This window comes from Vidua chalybeata, chromosome 14, assembly GCF_026979565.1.
Source record: "Vidua chalybeata isolate OUT-0048 chromosome 14, bVidCha1 merged haplotype, whole genome shotgun sequence".
Classification (NCBI taxonomy): domain Eukaryota; kingdom Metazoa; phylum Chordata; class Aves; order Passeriformes; family Viduidae; genus Vidua; species Vidua chalybeata.
This window is the reverse complement of record NC_071543.1, coordinates 5,024,330-5,044,439: the sequence shown is the minus strand read 5'-3', so window position 1 is coordinate 5,044,439 and position 20,110 is coordinate 5,024,330. Positions and strand designations below refer to the sequence as shown.

General features: G+C 43.8%; 1 long non-coding RNA gene across 2 annotated transcripts; it reads right to left on the bottom strand.

Annotated features, from left to right (window-relative positions):
* Positions 1–449: 449 nt before the first annotated feature.
* Positions 450–2,711, bottom strand: LOC128795294 (uncharacterized). 2 transcript variants are annotated; one of them, XR_008433473.1, is made up of 3 exons: positions 2,636–2,711; positions 1,134–1,232; positions 450–592 (listed from the first exon to the last, which is right to left on the bottom strand). It is a non-coding gene; the product is annotated as an uncharacterized LOC128795294 (long non-coding RNA). The 2 variants fall into 2 exon arrangements; XR_008433474.1 differs by lacking the exon at positions 450–592 and adding an exon at positions 657–689.
* Between the last annotated feature and the right edge of the window lie 17,399 nt (positions 2,712–20,110).

The following is a 20,110-nucleotide window of genomic DNA, read 5'->3' as shown; positions in this document are numbered from 1 at the left end:
TGCATCATCCAGTTGGAGCTGCTCCAGGTTCTCAGGGCAGGATCTTCAGTTTCTCTCCAGGTCTGTGTCCTTTCAGCTCCAGCCCCAGAGGCCCCATCACAACTCCACTCTTCATCCCAGCCATCACTATCCAAGGGACTTCAGCTCCAGCCCTTTTGCACCTATTTCTGCACCACAGCTACTACCCATGTCCCAAACTTGCTACCCCAGCCCCTGTGATTCCATATCTACTCCTACAAGCTTTATTTCAACACCAGGTCTGCTGTTTTAGCTCCAGCACCACATCTTCCAACACTCGGGTGAAGCTGCTCCTGGCTGCCACAGCAGGAGCCTTATTATGGCTCCAGCTCTGCTGTTTCAGCTCCAGCCCCACACTTGTTGTCCCAACCCTATAGCCCTCATCGCAGCACATCTTTATCCCAGCCCCACAGTGATTTCAGCTCCAACCCCACAAGCTTTATTTCACTGCCCACACATGCTGTTTCAGCTCCAGCTCTCCATTTTCCAATGCTGTCAGGTGAAGCTACTCCAGGTTCTCAGGGCAGGATCTTCAGTTTGGCTCCAGCATCTTTGCAATGCTTCTGCTCCATTGCTACAGTTGCAATTTCAGTTCCACAGTTACTATCCCAGTCCCACAAGCTTTATGTCAACACCAGCTCCAGCATCTTTGCAATGCTTCTGCTCCATTGCTACAGTTGCAATTTCAGTTCCACAGTTACTATCCCCGTCCCACAAGCTTTATGTCAACACCAGCTCTGTAACATTTCAGGTCTCCCCCCATTTTTTATTCCAGCCCTATAATTCCAGTTGCAGAGCTGTTCTAGCCCAGCACAATTTCAGCTCCAGCCCTTCTGTCCATACTTCTGCCCCACACTCACTGAGTCTTACACTCACTACCCAAATCTCACAGTTCTTATCCCAGTCCCACAGTGATTTCACAACCAGCCCTACTGCAATTTCAGCTCCAGCCCCACAAGCTTTATTTCACTGCCAGGTGAAAAGGTATCTGGCTGTCAGTGAAGGATCTTCTTTATGGCTCCAGCTCAGCAACATTTCAGCTCCCACCCCACCATCTTTATCCCAGCCCTACACTCCCTAGCCCAGGCCTAAAATAGTTTTGTTCCCAGCCCTACCAGCTTTCTGTTGGCCAGCTCTGCCACCTGAGCTCCAGCTCCTCAGCTTCGCACTGCCTCCAGCTAAAAGCTGTTCCCGGTCCTCACTGCACCTCGGGGCTGTTGACAGAGCCATAAATCAGTCACTGTCATCACTTAAACATCTCTATAAACTGTTACACCCATCCCCAAGGGGGTCCCCCACTTTGGTGGGAGCAGCCTGGCTCTCCTGGGGCTGGTTCTGAACAGCCCTGAGAGATGCACTCCTGGCTTGTGCTTGGTATATCACTCTGGGGCCCAGAGGCCCCAAGGCACCTCCTGCAGCCCCTTCCCCACAGGATTTATTTCAGCTCCACATTGCTATAAATAAACTTGTTTTAGTAGGCGGGGGTAATAATGGGTAAATTGTGTCAAATGGGTTGTAAGTAATTACTGATTAATGTAACAAATTGTTAATATAATGAATTGTTAAATTGTTAATGTAGTGAATAGTTATGAGTTACAAAGTTAAATATGTACTGGTAGTTAAGTAAGTGCGCATAGTTGCCATAAAGTTAAATACGTATTATTAGTGAAGTGGGTGTGCATAGTTGCCAATCAGGGGGAGGAGGCCAGGTGCATCCGAGAGTGATATCATCAGTTCAGCCTGCGATTGGAGAAATAGACCAACCAATGGTGCCTCGAAGTTCAGGAACGATTGGCCAGAAATGCACCATCTTATAAACCAACCAAAGACCAGAAAGAGAGCCAATCAACGAGAGGATCAAGAACGCACCAATCAACAGGCTCCAGAGACTGTAACAACCCCGGGTGCTGGCCCCCCGGGGTCTTTCCGCGGACTTTGTATCCAAGGAAACACCCTGTGCCTGTGCACAGTTACATGTTGCGTTTTGTTACTCTCTGACTTGCCGCTGAGGTCCTGGGCTTATCTTGGGACCTCGTCCTCGGTTGTCTGCGAGTTTAATAAACAGGCCCAGACTTTTTAACATACTCTGGCTCCGATTCGCCTGTTTTTAACAACATCACTTTGGGGCTGGCTCCTGCCCCAGGGGCTGCATGTTGGTGAACACAATTGGTGTTTCAGCCTTACCACCTTTATTTAATAGGCATCATGCGTCAAGCAAAAGGAAAAAAAAAAAAATAAAAACCAAGTACTAAAAATACAGTAATGCCACAGTATAATACATTAATAGAATAGTATCTAGAACGCTAAAATAACATAAGGTGGTAGTAGCAGAAAATAAAAGTAGAACAAAGTAATAATAAAGTGAAACGGTTTTATTGCCCTAATTTTTCATAGCACTTTAACCTCAGGAACCCCGCGGGGCCACATCCCAGCCCTCTCACTCAGTGAGCCGCTTCCCCTGCCACCCCTGAAGGCCCCGCACCAGCCTCCGGCGCCGCCGCTGCCCTACTCCCCCGCAAAGCAGAACAGGCGAGTCACGGCCGCTCCCCCGCTGGGCACGCCGGGGGGCGGGCCGGGCCAGCACCAGCGCCCACCCAAGGTCCCCGTCGCGGCTCACCAGCGCTCCCGGATGCCAGAGCAGCAGCACCGCGCACCTCTACAAGCCCACAGCCACACTAACAGCATACCCGTAGCTCGCGCATATTTATAGCCCACGCACGGCCAGCCCCGCCCCACCCCGCCGGCGCAGCCAATCCCAGCCCGAGGCAGAGCCCGGCCCCACCAATCGCGGCCCGCCCTTTCGTCTCCCCGAAGCCCGCTGTCCCCTCAGGCCTCGCTCCCGCCGCCGCCCCTCCCGGGGACGACCCCGCCCACTCCTCGCCGCTCGCTCCTATCCCCGGGAGGACTCCCGGCCGGGGCGTGAACAGGAGCCCCCGCCGGCCCTTCCCGGGCCCCAACAGCACCTCCTGGGGCTGCGGCAGCGCGGCCGCGCCGGCTCCAGAAGCCGCAGCGGCAGGAGCGGGAAATGCGCCTCGGAGAAGCCGAGGGGCGGGGCTGAGCGGGCAGAGCTTGGCGGGCCCGGGGACCGTTTGAAAGGGCGGCTGTGATTGGACGGAGCGGAGAAAGGCGGGCCGGGATTGGTGGGGCAGCGGGGTGGGCGGGGCCTGGGGCTGTGTGTGCTGAGGGGACGGCCCGGGCCTGCAGCAGTGGCCGAGGAAGACGCTGAAGTGCCGAAGTCTATGCTGGGGGATGGAGCAAGCTCTGTAGTGTTCGAAATTTCTGCAGGGAAAAACAGTCCCCAAACCTGCTATACGGAGCATCTGTTACTCCCTTTGTACACATGATCCAACTCCCCCAAACAAAATTCCAGACAAAAAGCAGAACGTACTCTATACACACAAATTTTGTAACTGTGAAAAACGCCAATCACTTGTTTTTTAAATTTTTTAAAGTTTAATAATAATAAAATGGTTATAAAAATAGTAATACAATTAGAGTAATAAAAATTTAGAGTTAGGACAATTACAAGACAATAAAAAGCAAAGAATTACGGACGTCCGGATGCTCTTGGGCACTTAAGCCACGACAAGCATGCTTTGTGAACAAAGGAATAACTTTAAAAGCCATACACTTTTGCATATACAAAACACTTCATGATTATGCATATATTTTATTTAAAACAAGAAATTCGTCTGGTACTTGTCAAAAAGTTTCTGTTAATCCCTAGGCGCCTTTAAGTCAAGCTTGAAGAAGTTCGTTTCTGTTGATAAGGAAGGCCATAAATTCCTCTCCTCTGGAAAATTTAGGAGTTTCTGTAATTGTTATCTTTGTGCGAAGAATTCTATGATTATCTCATCTCTTTCTTGAGCTAGTTAAAAAGTATCTTACATAGTATAGTTTCTATTTTAACATTGTGTTATGACCTAAAAATACATTCAACACATTACTTAAGAGAATTAATATAGCATAACTTTCTAACATTACACATATAATATTCATTTGTAACATTTGCGAAAAGCCAATCATAAAATATGCATTTTTCACAGTACCGTAGTATCTGCAATTAGTTATGAGATATGATGGGTTTGTGTGACTCCTGGACTTCTTTTACACCTTTGACATGACTTATTGAAGACACTGCTTTGTTTTCGGGTTTGGGTTTTTTTTTTTTCAGAATGTATGGAAGAAATTCATAGCATGTAAAAGATTGCATTTTAAATAAGGAACAAACAAAACGGGCAATCTTTCCTGAGAGAAGACTAGAGGTGTTGCCATGGAAATTATTCTAATTTGTGATCCACTACAACAACAAACATTTGTGATTTTTTTTTTTGTTCTACCTCTAGATCTCATTGAAATCTTGCAAATAGAGTGAAGCATACAGCATTATGATTTCATAGACTTCATAGATGTATTATTTTTGTCATAGTTTTTAAAAATAGAATAGCTAAATTTAGATTTGAACAGCTCTGAAGTTTGAGGTAGTTCATATCACACACTGAACTTCTAGCTAAAATCCTTGTTTTATTAAAAGAGGGGTTTGTGCCGTGGTGGAAAAAGCAATATAATTCCAGAAATATGCAGCTGATTTTCAGCTTTGTTGCCCTACTATTTCATGCAATAGAAGAAATTTTAAGTATATTGACATTAAATAGCCAGTCTTTGAACCTATGATTAAAAGATTTACGTATACTTGAAAGCTCAGATTGTAGCCTAGACCCACGTTTCCTGTGCAGCCTTTGTACAACCTTCCTTTATTCTGCTCACAAAAAATATACTCAATGCAGGTTCATGACAGCAGCAATATTACAGATTATTTCCAGTGAATTAATTGCAAATTGCTTTTGTTGATTCACTATACTATGATAGCAATTATCATTCCCACTTCTGCAACTCAGGGCTTTCAAAAATTGCAAAAATGCCCATTTTTGAAAATCTACTTTTCACATTCCAATTGTGTTTTCTGGAGTAAGGTGAATTGAGAAGAAGAATTTTAGTTGACAGTTTGGTTTTTTGTTGGTTTGGTTTTTTTTTTTTAGTAAAATCTAAACTTCCATTACTGGTTAAATAGAAAGTTAATATTTCCAGTAAAGGAGAAATATTAGCAAGAAGGCGTTTTGAGTATAGATTTTAATATAGATCCATTTCCTCCTCTCTTGGAAGCAATGAAATGAATTGATTTTAAATAAGGATGTTTAAGATGGGAAGTTTTTCACCAGGAAACACAGCATGTGGTTGGAACAATAATTGCAATACTTGCCTTAAAGTCCAATTATAAAACCAATCCAAACATCAGCATTTGATTTTGTTATTTTCATTAGAAACTTCCTTCATTTTACTGAAATGTTTGCTTTTAAAAGATCTATTATGAGTTGTTCATTTCCACACTGAGTTTTTAGATTTATTTGCATAATATTACTTATAGCAGCAATACTCCAGTGTTATAAAATTGGACATTAAAGAAAAATATGGGTATACAGCACTTTCATAAAGCAAATAATTTGCTGTGGGTGGACCTCATTTAAATCTGTGATGGTGGCATGCTAATATTTGCAAAATGGCACAATCTGCTGTAGAAATCTCTGAACTCTTGTTAATATAGATAGTGCTACTTTCCCCAAAAAAACCTCTTTGATTTCAGTGAATTGTTTATTCAGATAAGTATTTCTGCATCAGGTTAGTCATGTACAATGCTAGTCGTTTATTTATTTGTTGATTCTTTTCTTATATATATGCAGTCTAAAAAGACTCAAATCCCTGGATTATTTTTTTCAGTTATTTTGATGGCTTATATTTTGAAAAACAGAAATTACATTGTAGTACATTGTAAAAAAATCTACATTTTTGAAAATACTTCTCTTTTGAATACAGTCTGCTGAAGTGTAATTTTAAAAACCTGTGCAGTTGGAATCTGCAATTTCAATGATAGCTGTAATTTTAATTGCTATTTGCAGACTGTCTGAGGTAAAAAAAGAGGTCCCTCTCTTTTAAAATCTAAGGGACTTCAAGACAAAGAAAGAAGTTCAACTGCCACAATATCATTCCAAAAATAAATTTGGGCACAGCAGATTCTTCCATCTGCAGTCCAAAGCCAAAGAGCCTCCCACAAGTCTGGACCAAATAATGGCAGTTCGAGTGGATGTCAGTCTGCATGGAGCACCCAAAAAACAGCAAAGAGAAGGCCAAGACGTGGCCTTAAGTGTGATGTTGGTAGAAGAGGGCAGAACTAAAATCACTCCAGGTATGGACTGTCTGAAATGAAAACCAGAATTGTAACGATTTTGGTTCCTAGTCTGTCCACCACTCATAATTTAGAGAACAACAACAACAACAACAGCAACACCCAACCAACTGAAAAAAATCCAACATAATTTCTTGCCTTTTCTTTGTTATTCAACTTTTTTCATGAACTGGCTTTCTCAAATAATTAGCTGGGAGCTCTAGCACTTGTGTACTTGGATATACTTGTGTTCATCCCCTGGATAAGTGATGTAGAGAAACAATGTAAGCAACAAAACCAGCTGGGGAGCAGAATGGCCCAAATATTCTGCAATGCTGCAAATTTTCAAAGGTTTTTTCTTTTTCAATATATTAGTCAGACTAAAAACTAGTTTTCTTCTTTCCATGCTAGGTGAGCTGCTTAAAAGTTCTTTAGCTGTGGGAGAGGTGAACTGTTATTCCTGCTCCCATATTTTTGCCTGAGAGCCCCCCTTAATTTCAAATTTATAACAATTCAGAGGGAAGGGGTTTACATTTTTCTATTTCAGGGGAGGCTCCTGCCTTCCTTAGCAGACATCTGTCTTTCCAAACGAAGACACCCACATTTCTCCACAGCAAATTTGAGTTGGCTCTGAGTTGGTAATTGGAATAATTTTGACTATTCTGGCCCTTGACATTCTCTTCTGCCCATGTGCATTGTCTGATTGCTTAGTCCTAGTCAGAGGCTTTGAGTATTTTAATGCTCTTGGTTTGCTCAGTACTCAGTGCTGAGCCAGTGAGGCTTAATGAGGCCTTCAAGTTATACTGTAAATTAAGAGTAAGAGCAGCAGAGTCTGTTAAAAGTATGTTTGGCTTCCTTCCTTCTCAGCTGAGCAGGACAGAAAAGTTTACCACTCAGGTTTTGATGCATTTACTGGCTTACACAAGATGGCCATTAGTGTTGATCAGAGGTACACTTGTCTGGTTTTGTTCAATTTCTTTTTAAAATGTTGTCATTTACAAAGAGACAAACAAGCTGTAAATGTGAATTCATAGGGTTTTTTACAGTTCTGACAACAACTATAAACAATTAAGGCTTCTCAAATCACTCATTAAAATCTAATGCTGTCTAAAGTTTAGTGATAAATGCATCCATTTAGAAAACATACCTTTTTGTACAAGCTTTTAGCCCTCCTCTCATATTAGCATTCAGGTGGAATCATTACTGAAGTATTCTAAATATATATTGGCTTTTAAGTTAAGTATATATCTGGCTTTTAAGTTTATACTCTTCAAATTAATAAAAGGTCTTCCATTATGTGACATCATGTTTTGCAATGATTGTTTTTAAAATGCTTTTCTTTCCTTGTATTTTTATCTTTTAATGCAGTTAAAATAAGAATTGTTAAAGCTGCTTCTAAAATGGAAAGATTTCTTTTTTTTGGCCACAATATAAAGAGGACACTTAAGATGAACAACTCAAATCCTTTCATTGCTTACATATTTTTAAAATTTCAGTCTAATAAAGATATTTTTTTCACAGCAATATTTCCATTAGTTCTGTGCCTTGCTCCAGCTAGACCAATATACCTTTATACTCTGCTGTGTATACCCTACCCATGGCCTTGTTAAGCCTTGCTACATATACAGTCTTCAGCTTTCTTCATAAGAGATTATCAGGGTTATTTCAGCCTGATGGATAGGTAGCCTGAGATAGGTAGATATTTTCTTCAACAGAGAATTGTAACATGATGTTGGAAGTGGAAATAATATAAAACTGTCCATTTAAGTCTATCTTACCTCTTTTCTTTTTTTTTCTTTTTTTTTTTTTTTTAATTTAAACTGAAATAATATTTTTTCTTTAAGGTCAGCTTTTAAAAGGGATTTTATGAGCAGGTCATTCCACTTTACTGGATTCAGCAGAACTGAGGTATCTCTTCATTGCAGATTTGTTACTAAAAATGCACTTGTTTCAGAATTTGCTTATCCATAGTTTTGTCATTACTAAAACAAATGCTGTTCTAGAATCCTCCTGTGAACTTAAAATAAGTATTCATTACCTAGACAACCCATGATTTCATTTCACCCTTGTCTATGTATGTGAAAAACTAGTTTTACATGTAATGCTTACAGCTCTCCCTTTATCATTACCTGTCTTGACCTGTCTGGATCTGTCAAAGGTTAAGGCATCTCAGTACTGGTGATTGGACTCAGGCTGTTATAAGCTCCATGACTCATCCCATCTTATGTTCCTACCATGCTCTGTGGAGACAATATGCCAAGAATTTGCATGCTTTGCTGTCCATGCCCAGTGCACCATGAGCTTTAGGGGTCCTTCTGCCATCTTGCATCCTACAGGACCATGCACTACACAGCAGCTGATGCAGGGTATGAGCATCCTCTGTGGAGTATGTCCTGCTAAGAACAGTTGCTGCAGAATGATCTGTCATGTTAGTAACACTTCCTTTAGTTTGTGCCCAGACTGCTGCAGGCACTTATTTATTCTTTCTTCTTCTCCATCTGATTTTTGTTTTAGAGTTTGCTTCTACTGACATCTCATATTCTCTCAGCTGGGTTTTGTTTAGCAGCTCAAAATAGCAGGGCCGGCAATGCCTGGAGTTACCTGAAAGCAAGATTTCTCCTTCTAAGCTTTAGAAATAAGCAGCACCTGTATTCTATCAATTTACTTTCTTACATTATTTTCTAGATCAAAATCTGTGCATTTAAAGGTCACTGAATTACTTGATATGTGAATGTGCAGTTGTTTCCTCTCACTCTGCTGCTGTTCTTACTAAATAGAGCACTCTTTCCTTGCTTGAATTTGAGAATCCTCATTACAGCTTTTTCAACATGACCAGAATTGGATTCTCTCAGATGCAGCTTCACAGAGACTGGGCTAGAATCACTCATCCTATTCATCTGGTGTGGGTGTATCCTGTCAGTGGGGAGTGCATGAGGAATCCCATTGCCCTGTCTGGTTTTGTTATTATTACCTACATCCCTAGGTCTTGCATTACAGATAGAACCTTGCACTTGCAGAAAAAGCAGAATTTATCTTTTTCTAGAGAAACTGATGTACAGGCTCACACCTCACAGAACCAGCTTTGTACTGAAGGCTAAGAACTTCGTTCTGAGGTATTTCATGCCTGAGGCTACTTTGTCCTTCTGTGTAAGTGCCTGAAGAGCTGTTAAGCTGCACTTCTGGGGGAAGCAACAAGAAGAGGGAGAACTCAAGGGAGATGTGAGATCTTATCAAAATTCTATTTTTACACGTAATTCTCTGGTCAGAACATTGTTGCACTATCAGAGCACACCTCGTGTTCCAGTGAAGACTGGCATGTGATAGGTATCAATGCCTTGAGACACTAACATTTGAAGCATTAGGACAGTTTTCAAAAAACAGTATTTTTTCTATTATTGTGTAACATAACTCTAGCAAGTAATAATTTGGATTTTGTTGGATATGCTGTTGCTCTTGAAGTGGCCAAAGAGATTTTGTGGTAGAAATGTTTTCTTCCAAGTCCTGTATTGCTTTTAGGGCTGATATGAAGACTGCCATTCATGATCTGAACAATAACATTTATCATTAGCTCCAAATAAGTTTTGACTGATTTTCTGATCCATCTATCAAGAAAATATTAGTGTCATCAGTGTAGGGGGCTTAATATAGTAGAAGTTTTCCAAGATAGATATAAGGCTCTCTATAAAATAAAAAAATGTAAGCACAAGTGAATAGAGGTATTCAAACCCTGATGAATTTTACCAGTTCTGTTATATTCAGTATCCAGCTCTGTAAGAACTGTCCTAAAAATTGCAATTAGACACTGGTCCATGATCTGTTTATCCCAGGGTGGTTTTTCAGCATTTTTCCTCAAACTTTTTAATAGTATTTTATAGACTCGGGAACCTGTTAGTATTTAGTTTGATTTGGGCTTACCTCTGTTTTCATTTAATTAATACCTAAAAAAGGAGAAGTTTCTGTACACACTTCAAACAGCAACCCATAAAGGAAATGGAAGGAAAATACGAACAGTTTTATGCAGCTTATTATATCTGATAGTCCTTGGGAGAGGACTGAATAAATAATAGTAGACTTAATCACTTTGTAAACTGCATCCAAGAAACTTTAAAATGATGAAATAAACCTCATTCTCTCTGAGTAGATGGTTTGTTTTTCCTTCTTGCCCTTGTAGAGGATGCAAGTCATTTGCTATGTACAGCAATAGAGTTATTCTGCAGATTACTTTACTCAAAGCAAACAGGCTTTGTTCCTACCTTTCAAGTCTGCAATCTGGTATGGTAGGTGTGCATGACAGATTCTTGATAAATAAATGCATAATAAAATGTGGCTAGACTTTATTTTTCCCCAAAAGATTGTAATGTCAAAAAGAGCTTGGCAGATACTTTACCTTTGCTGTGGCAGGTATGCACATAATTACTCCTCCTCATCCTTGCAAATGTAAAAGCAAAACCAAAAACAAAAACAGAGCCACTTTGTTGCTGGCTTGGATTAAAATTGAAGCTTGCCTTTTGGTGGTGATATGAAGAAAGTAATTAACTTTGGTGATATGAATTCCATTGCCTAGTTATTTCATTCACTCAAATTCTTTAACTGTTTTGAAAATAAAATGCAGGGAGGCAGGATTTTTTTGAAGCTCCTACAGCTGTAATTACTTTCTAGTGACCTTTTGCTCAAGAACTGTATCCCTCTCTTTTTCTTACTTCTGTAATGGGGACTGTCACAGGACTGTCACACAGACAAATATCCACATTGCTGTTTTCTTTAGAATTGTGCATAACTAAAATTTAAAAACTTATTTCAAGGATTGAACAGATTGTTAAAAACAGGAGAGGGTGAGATGGGAATTGCAAAGCCACTGGGTAAATCGGACTGGAAACTCTTGGGTGAGGAAGTTATCCAGAAGAAAAAGGCAAGAGGACAGAAAGGAAAAATGATGGTTAGGGAGGTGGTGAGATAATGGAGGGAAAAAAAATCACCTGAGACCCTCTACTGACAAAAGGGCTGCATGAATGGGTTAATCTTCAGTGAGCAGCAGCCTTGACCAGGGTTAGGAATCAGGTGTAGATTAGCAGGAAAATATTTTGTGATCTTGTATGACTAAGTATGACTTACTGCACTATCAGTTGAATTCAGGATACTTTACTCTTCTTTGTCTTTCATTTTAATTCCCCATTTTACTCCCAGTTGCTCTTTAACCAGATGCTTTTTTTTCTGATCTTGCTTTATCCCAACACTTTCACTGACTCAGCTAGAATCCCCTTGTCTGTACTGTTTTGGCTTGTTTTTTTAACTCTAAAAAAAATCCTGGTGCATTTTCTTCATGATTTCTCTTTGTAATTTCAGGAGGCTTTTCATTTTTTTCTCTTTCTTTCTTTTCTTTCTTTCTTTCTTTCTTTCTTTCTTTCTTTCTTTCTTTCTTTCTTTCTTTCTTTCTTTCTTTCTTTCTTTCTTCTTCTGCAGAAATAATTAATTTTCTTCCAGTAATAGTGAGAATAATTTGACTTTGTATATATCAAAGTAGGCCTATGATATAATAGAGGAATACAGAAAATGCTGTTAGCAAATATGAAGAGTTTAAACTAGAAGTAGTTTTTTATTGTCAATAGTGAAACCTTTAACTTTTCATAAATTAAAGCCATCCTCTCTAATACAAGTGTCCTTTTCATAAGCAAATTAGTACTGATTTGCAGTTAATCTATTAAATGGTTTTCTTTAGTTCAGAGACTTCATATTTTATGGCAAATTATTTTTCTAAGAGACCAAAGCTACTTCATTAGCTTCCCAAAATATGAGGCAATTATTAATTAGATACATGTTTTTTTCCTTACCAATAAATAATGTAATGCATTTTTGGTTGCAGCAAAGTCTCAGCTATGCAGTAAAATCTTCTAGTCTCGATTTCAGAAATTAGTTTTACGTACAGAAAACTATTCCTGGGAACTGCTGAGCAATTATGGCCTCTGCTGGAAGCCTTAAAATGGCTTCTGATAGATAGCAACCACTGTAAGTCATCATTACTGTTACTTTAGGCACAAATCTGCAGCATGCTGGGCACTGTACAGATGGATTAAGAGGTTGCACTAGTCTGAGGAGTTTACAGGATAAATAGTAAAGGAACAACATAAGCATAAATAGAAAATATAAATTAAATCAAAGAGGTCATCAGTGGCAGTGGCTCTTAAACTGCATGTGATGCATTTGAAATAGTATAAGATACTGATGAATATTTACCATGCTTATGGGCATGGTTATAAGTATCATGATAAGCCAAATACTTCAAATTATTAGTTTGAAACAATATTCCTTACTATTGTTTCTAAATACAACAGTGAAGAATTTCTTTGTTTAGGGAGAAATTCAGTATTGAGTTTCTGCTGGAAAAAAACAGACATTCACATGTGTATGACAGAGGGAGGCTTTAGTGGAAGCACAATGAACTATATATTCATTTCTCTAGGATTGCCTTAAGCCACCATTCATGATTCCAGCCCAGAGTAAACCTCAAGGTGGTCACAACCCCAGTGCTTTAAGTGATGCAAGGCTGTGCATCAGCATGAAACATACAATAAACTACAATTTTCACTTGTATTCTTAGAAAGAGACTTTACATTTGACAATTTATAGTGAAGAATGAACTGATTCTAGAGTTTTGAAAAATGCAAATGAATTTATGGCTTTTCTTAGAGTGGAGCATTTGCCATCCTGAACATATGGTTCATAAAGGTTTCAGCAACTGTTTACTGTGGTTAAAAACAGGGTTGTGGGAACTCTAAAAAGCAATGTAGTAAAATCAGAGCTCTTTGATGTCAGAAGGCCCTGAAGCCAAGGCTGTCTTGCTTTCCACATGCATCCCTGTCTTCTGTGATCATGTGTACAGTACGACTATCCTTTTAAAAAGATCTTTATATTGTGATTGTGTCAAAATACAGGCATGTCTCTAAGAACCTCTTAGGTCCAAGTGTTATGTCATGAAAAAGAGACCTGCATGAAACTCATTGGGAAATAGGATTAGTTTAGTACAAAGAGTAGCCCATTTATTGGAATGTCAAATCTGACTGTCACACTTGAAGGAACCAGTCTGTCATCCCAATTAAACCTTCAGGCATTCTTTGAATAAATGGGAAAACTTCCATTGCTTTTGGTCAAGTGACGAGTTTAGCCATAAATAGCTTACAGTGTATAAATAGCTCTTGAAGAGAAGGGGAAAAGATGCAGGGAAGAGCTGAGAGATGGGATTTTTGTCTACACTAGGAAAAGAGCACTATGAACCCTCTGCTTATTCCTTATCCTTCTAGCAAAGCAACTGGGGAGGGCATTGTCATTTCTTAACATTCCTGGACAGGAAGAATATTCAGAGAAGATTTAAAAGACTATTTAGTGAGGACAGAAACACACTTGGAATGTTTCTGTTTTCCTCCAGAGAATAAGTCTTCAACCAGTCCTTTTGATGAACTTAAATATAACTGAAATATAAATCACATACCAAATAGCAACATTCTTTATTTTCTATGGATTTTAACTTCTTAGACATCCCTATTTATTTCAGTATGTCTGTTTAACTCTTCTTGGCTTTTGCAGGGACCTTCAAGGTGCTTTTTTGTCATAGCTTGTATAGAATTAGGTCCTCCGGGGGTTCCCTGGGTTCCCAGCCAGTCCGGGGGGTGATCCTCGGCTGGCCGGTCCGCAGGGAGGGGTAGATGTAACCCGGAAAGCTCCACCAAATAAAGACGAGACGTCTCCCGAGCAGCAGGATCCGAGAAGTTTATTGCAAGGAACAGCAACCTCCCGAAGGAAAAGCTGACTTCGAGAGCCCAGCACCAGGGCGGGACCGAGAATATAAGGGCAGAGGGATAGGAGTGGCTAGGGCACAAACCAACCAATGGGTAAAGGGTAGAGGGGAGGAGACGGGATGGGGTGACATGTAATGAACCAATCGGGATACAGGAGAGGAGTGGCATTCTAACAGGGTCCAATGGGATTAACAGAACAGAAGAACTTTCTAGAACTGGGGAGTGTGTTAAGCTTTGACAGACAGCCTCAACTGGGGAGGGAAACAGCATGTGATTGACAACTTTTTGCTATATTGAAGTCGCCTCCCAAGGGAGGGCGGGGACCCCTCCCACAACTCCCCCTTTTTGGTTTATTAAAAAAACATTTCCCATTGTCCTAGTTAACAATTTCTTAAAGATGGTTAACGCAACAGAAATTAAGAAAATTATGATTAAAACCCAAACTAACCCTTTAACAATTGGAATGGCCCACCCAGGAACACCCCATTGAGAAAAGATCTTGTTCACAGCATCCACAGCCCCAGTTTCAGTCTTTAAGTCCTTCACTAACGCCTGGATCCGCTGGATGCTGGACTTTGCCAGCGTGACCCAGACGTTCTCTTTGGGCTGTGGTACGATCCAGCTTCCTGCTAGGTGACTGCTGCAGGAAGCCGGTCACTGCAGGGTGTTCTGGCTGCTGCGACTGCCATTCTGGGTGGACCAAAGTCTAATAAATAGACATATAACGGAAATAAGAATAGTGACCCCTTTGAATCCCCATCCTCCCCCGTGTAAATCGAAATAGTAACAAAACAGGGAAACAAAATCAGGTCAGGTATGAGGGAAGAAGGGGTGAGGAAAGTGGTAGGACGGAAAAGGGTGAGGGATGGTAGGGGATGGGGTCAGAGGGTAAACAGTCCAAGCGGGCGGGAAATGCAGGTTCGTTATTAAGGTCCTGACGGCGGTATTGGCTGGTCTAGTCTTCTTCCTTTTCCTTCGACTCCACGCGACGGCGGTTTCTGATGGAGCTGGCGTCTCGGGGGAGTGTTCCGGGGGTTGGCTTTCTGTAGAGATGTCTTCCCGGTATGGTTTGATGAATTTTCCGGGGATCCACCTGGGGCCCTGTTCTGTTGAAACACATCCATACCCTCTCCCCCACGTTATTAGAGGGTATGGACCTTTGATAACTTTAGACTCAGGGTCTTTTATGAGCACAGGAGGCCTCTCCTTCAACTGCGCCCTGGTGTTATTATGGAAATGGCGCAGGATCGGGGGGTTTGGCTCACGGTCTGAACAGTTCATGAAATTGAGAACGTACAGGGCCTTGCACAACCTCTCTACAGGGCTCGTGGTGATGGCCGAATCGTTTTGTTGTTCTAATAATTTTTTAATTTCCTGGTGTTTTCGTTCCACGATTGACTGCCCTGTAGGGTTGTGTGGAATTCCAGTAACATGGTCAATGCCCCATAGTTGCACAAATTCCATGAACTGTTTGGACACAAACCCTGGTCCGTTATCAGTCTTGATAGTTTTTGGGACACCCAGAGTGGAGAAAGCCATATATAGATGTTTTATAATGTCTTTGGTTTTTTCCCCCGTATGTGTGGAGGCGAACACTGCCCCCGAGAATGTGTCCACCGACACGTGGAGATATTTGAGCCGCCCAAAGGAAGGAAAATGAGTAATGTCTGTCTGCCAGATGTCCAATGCTCCCAGTCCCCGGGGGTTAACCCCCGTCGCTACTGATGGTAATGCGTGGGACTGGCAGTTGGGGCAGGTGGCTAAGATGGCTCGCGCCTGCTCCTTAGAGATCTTAAATTGGCGGCATAGAGCTGGAGCATTCTGATGGTAAAAGGCGTGGCTCATCTTAGCCTGCATATGAACATCTGGCAGGGTGGGTGCCAAAGCTGCTGAGTTTGCAGTGTTCACTAACATAGCCAGAGTGTCCGCTCTCCGGTTGCCCTCGGTGATGTCTCCTGGCAGGTCTGTGTGTGACCTAACATGCAAAATATGATAAGGTTGCTCTCTGTGGGAGATCAGCCAAATTAGTTCTGAGAGCAAGCTATAGAGCATTTTGTTTTGAATTTCTTTGAGCAGGGCATGTTCGGCCCGCTCTGCTATCCCGGCTACATATGCCGAATCAGTGACCAAATTGAAAGGTTGTTGGAATTTTCTGAAGGCTCTCACAACCGCTGCAAGTTCAGCGATTTGGGGGGATCCCTGAACTATTTGGACGTCAGATTCCCACTTCTGACTGTCCGGGTCCTTCCAAGTGATCACTGATTTGTGGGATCTTCCTGACCCATCAGTGAACACTGTGAGAGCATTTTTTAATGGTATTTTGCTTTTAAAAATTTTTGGAGCCAGATATAAAGTGTCCTTAAATAATTTATGCTTGGGATAATGTATCCGAATTTGACCAGGATAGCTGTCTACTGAAACCTGCAAATTTTCATTTGTTTGTAAGAGGAAATCCAATTGGTCCAAATTTAATGGTAAATAGATGCATGCTGGGTCACACCCTGCGAGGGTCCGGAGGTGCTGGCGGGCCTTAATGATTAGTTTAGCCATGAGTTCAGGATATGTTGTTACTGTTTTGGCGGGTTGGTGGGGGAGGAACAGCCACTCAATGATAAGGAGTGGGTCTCTCTGGCTGTCGTCCCACTGGAATAGCAGGGCATGTAAGTTGGGAGACTTACCCAGGATGGCACACTGGATTGGGAGGGACCGCGCGACCCGATGCGCCTGGCGGGACTTGATAGCAGCTGCGACTCTCTCCAAGGCCTCACGGGCATCCGGTGTGAGATGTCGTGGGGATGCCAGGTCGCCGTCGCCTTTCAGCAGGTGAAAAAGTGGCGACAGCTCCTCTGTGGTGAGTCCCAGGAGAGGTCGAATCCAGGTGATGGTACCGCAAAGCTGCTGCAAATCCCGCAGGGTCCGTGGGTCGTCCTTGATGACAAGAGACTGGGGCGCGACGGTCCTTCCCGTAATCAGGAAGCCCAGGTATTTCCAGGGGGATGACAGCTGGATCTTGTCTTCCGCAATTTGAAAGCCTGCATCTTTGATGGCTTTAACTGTCCTGTCTAAGGCTGCTTGTAGATATGTTGAGCTAGCAGCACAAATCAAAATATCATCCATATAGTGAAGGATGATGGCCTCTGGGAAAAGGTGACGAACTGGGGAAAGGACCTGTGCCACAAAGGTTTGGCAGAGCACCGGAGAATTCTTCATTCCCTGGGGCAGAGTGGTCCATCGATACCGTTTGTACGGCTCACCTCGGTTGATAGACGGAACCGAAAACGCGAACCTGGGAGCATCTCCGGGGTATAACGGGATGTTGAAGAAACAATCCTTGATATCAAGGATTGCGAGCTGCCAATCCCGGGGCAGCATAGAGGGAGAGGGAAGGCCCGGTTGCAAAGGTCCCATATCTTCAATAACATCATTAACCCTGCGTAGGTCTTGGAGCAGGCGCCACCTGTCCTTGCCGGGTTTTTTAATAACAAAGACAGGTGTGTTCCAGGGGCTGGTGGAAGGTATTAAATGCCCCAGGCGCACCTGCTCCTCTACTAGTTCGTTGAGCGCATTAAGTTTTTCGATTGGCAAGGGCCACTGGTCCACCCACACCGGTGTATCAGTTTTCCAATTAAGCGGTGGGGAGGTGCGCTCCGCAGTGGCCCAGACTAAAAATCCCACGCAGGGCTAGGGATGTCGAGACGGGCACCCCATTGGGACAACACGTCCCTGCCTAATAATTTGATATTGGATGCAACTACAAAAGGCCGAATTGTGGCAATCTGGCCCTCCGGCCCCTCTACACACATGAGGTGCTTACTGCGTCGGGAATTGACGGCTCCTCCCACGCCGGAGATTGTGCCACAAGGGGACACTAACTCCCAGTCGCGCAGCCACTCTGCCTGAGGGACGATGGTAACGTCCGCACTGGTGTCTGCCATCAGGTCCAACGAAATGTTTTTCCCCTGAAAGATAAAAGTAGTTTTAATGATTGGTCTTTGTCTGCTAACGTTCTGAATGAAGAAAGCAGAAGGGTCTTGATCCGTAGGAAAGTCTGATAGAATGTTGCAGCCAGTGTCATTGAAGTGCATATGATCGGTAGGAAAGTCCGATAGAATGTTGCAACCAGTATCCCTGAAGTGCATGTGTAAGATGTAGCACAGAGCTAAAGGAGACCCTCTCGGCAGAGAGAACGGAGGATGATGGCACACCACGGAGACGTTGAGCTCTGCCCCTGGCTCGAAGTAGACGACCTCCGGGATGATGGTGAGGTCGTCCGGCGTGCTGATGGAGTCCCCGATGAACAGCACTGTGACTGGGTGGTCGCAGTATGGTGGCGGCAGGAATCCTACCGGGACACGGACCAAGTCCTCATCCGGAAACATGATGTGGATGAAACTCCGGAGGACTTGGCGGCGGGCACTGTTCAGTTGTTTAGTCCGTCTGAGGAGTCGGAGCCCGTCCTCCTGGCTGCGGATGTCCGGAGAAACGTGCTGTTGGGGCAGTGGTTTTCCGGGAGCGATGGCAGCGCAGGGCGTTGGGACGGGCCATTTGTTGTCGTAGCACGGCCCCTCAGCGCGCTCCGCCTCCCGTTTCCCGGCCGATGATAACGAGGATTCCTGTAAGGTGGTCTCGGGGAGGGGTTATAATGAGGGTAGGACCTCTCTGGTGGCCAGTGTGGGCAATTGGCTTGTATATGGCCCAGCTGGCCGCAGCCGAAGCAGCGCGTGTTCATGAGGTCCACCATTGCCTCCCCCACACCCCTGCTCACCACAAACGCCACAGTCTGCTCCATCGATGCCGCTTTTGTGCACGCCTCGACCATCTTGGCGATGGTCGGCTCCGGATCCTGGGGGAGAGCTCGCAGAATCTTCTTTGTCTCCGGGTTGGCGTTGGTCAAGGCCATCTTACGCAGCAGTTCTTCTCGAGCCTCGACGTTCTCAATCTGCCGGTCTATAGCCTCCTTTAACCTGTCAATATACTTAATAAAAGTCTCATCAGGGCCCTGGAGGATGGATGTGAAGTTCTGGAGAGGGGTGGTTCCATCAGGTATTTTTAGTAGGGCCTCCTTCCCAGCTTCTCGGATGTCATTTAGCAGGTTGTCGGGAAGGAGGATCTGATCTTCTGGTTTACTAAATTCCCCTTCCCCTGCCAGCGCCTCCAGGCCCTCGGCGCCATCTCCCAGCACCTCCTTAAGGTCGTATTTGGTTAGAATAGGTTTTAATAGCTTTTTCCAATGTATTTCCCACAGAAGAAATTCTGTGGGGGACAGCAGAGCCTTTGCTATATATCGAATGTCATGCTGCACCAAAGTATGTCCAGTAAACGTAAGGTCCAATATGTTTTTAAAAAACGGGGAATTTCTCCCATAGTCCTTGGCTGCCTTCCTCAATTCCTTCACCTCCGTATATGGCAGCTGCTCCCACCGTGGTTCCTTCCCCCTCTTGAGCCTAACCGGTGCCGCGATTGGGCCTAGATCCCTGGCGAGATCTAGGTCCCCATCCCTAATGGCCTTGGCCCTTATCCGGGCCCAGCCCTCCCCTGGCTTGGTTGTTGGCCGGGGGTCGTCACTGTCCTCATCCTCTTCTGAAGATGAGGCAGGACAGGCTAGGGCTCGAAGCCTCTCCCTTGCCGGTGGGTCCTGGTTATGAGAGACCCTGCAGGCCAAGATGGCCTGCTTCCGGCAAGGCCTACTTCCGGTTCCGGTAGCGTGGGAACCGGAAGTGGCAGGAGAGGGGGCGTGGCCTGACCCACCCACTGGGGCATGGCCTGACCCACCCACTGGGGCATGGCCTGACCCACCCACTGGGGCGTGGCCTTCTGGTAGGCCTGTCCCACCCACCAGGGGCCCGCCCAGGGGTGTGGCTAGGGAGGCAGGGTGGGAGGGTCCCGACGTCACCGAGATCGACACATGATGGGGGGCGGGACCCGACGTGGGGGCGGCAACCGACGAAGGGGGCGGAGATGGTAAAGTGGCGGGAACCGGAGGGGTTGAGGAGGAGGAGGCGCCATTTTGTGTCTCAGGGCAATCGGCCACGAGGCCGCCGCCATTTTGAGGTATTATTAAAACAGAACTGGAACTGGGAGT